The following is an 845-nucleotide window of genomic DNA, read 5'->3' as shown; positions in this document are numbered from 1 at the left end:
GTCGTTTGTTTACAACTTAGACGGCGGAATTGTTTTCTAAGACGTAATAAATAATTCACCACGACGGTTGTTTCACCGTCGTTTAAATTGTTTTCAGACGACGTTTTATTCCTTAAACCGTCGTTTTTATTGAATTACCACGTCATTTTTTTTATTTCTTTAAACAGGTTACTAAAGTTGTTGATTATTCAAATATGGAGGCGCCATCTTCTTTACAAACCCTTTGTCGTTATGTGGAAACGACACTCGTGCCTCAGGATAAGACCCTGCACTTTACAATTGATAAGGAGGTCTTTGGTCTAGAGCGCGATACCTTCCTCCTGCCTGAAGATATTACACAATTTGCAGGCATGGAGGAAATAGGAGCTACAGTCATTGCTGTATATATGAGGTTTGTCATTCTAAAATAATACGTCGTTGGTTTATTTATTGCGTCGTCTGAACTATCTAACCACGTCGTTAGTATGTACCGTCGTGATAAATTTATTATAACGTCGTTGTCTATTTCAGTACGTCGTGTGAAACCTTATAATACGTCGTTTTGTTATACATAACCGTCGTGTGTTTTTTTTGCGCTGACTTGTTTATATTATTTTATATATTTAGGTACTTACACGATGTTTTAAAACAAGCAAATATGTGCACAATGGTTGGCTTTATCGACCCTGCTACAGTTAGTGCCAGCTCTGGCACAATAGCTGACAGATCACGAATGGTAGCATCACGACTTCAGAAGACTGACGGTGAACAGATTTTCCTGATGCCTTACAATCCAGGTTAGTCTCTTAACAGGATTTTGTTTTATGATTTTCAATAAATGACAGCGTATAAACTAACCACGTCGG

The sequence above is a fragment of the Prunus persica genome, chromosome G2 (genome assembly GCF_000346465.2).
Source record: "Prunus persica cultivar Lovell chromosome G2, Prunus_persica_NCBIv2, whole genome shotgun sequence".
In the NCBI taxonomy this organism is placed as follows: Eukaryota; Viridiplantae; Streptophyta; class Magnoliopsida; order Rosales; family Rosaceae; genus Prunus; species Prunus persica.
The sequence above is the reverse complement of the archived record's forward strand: the minus strand, read 5'-3'. Positions refer to the sequence as shown.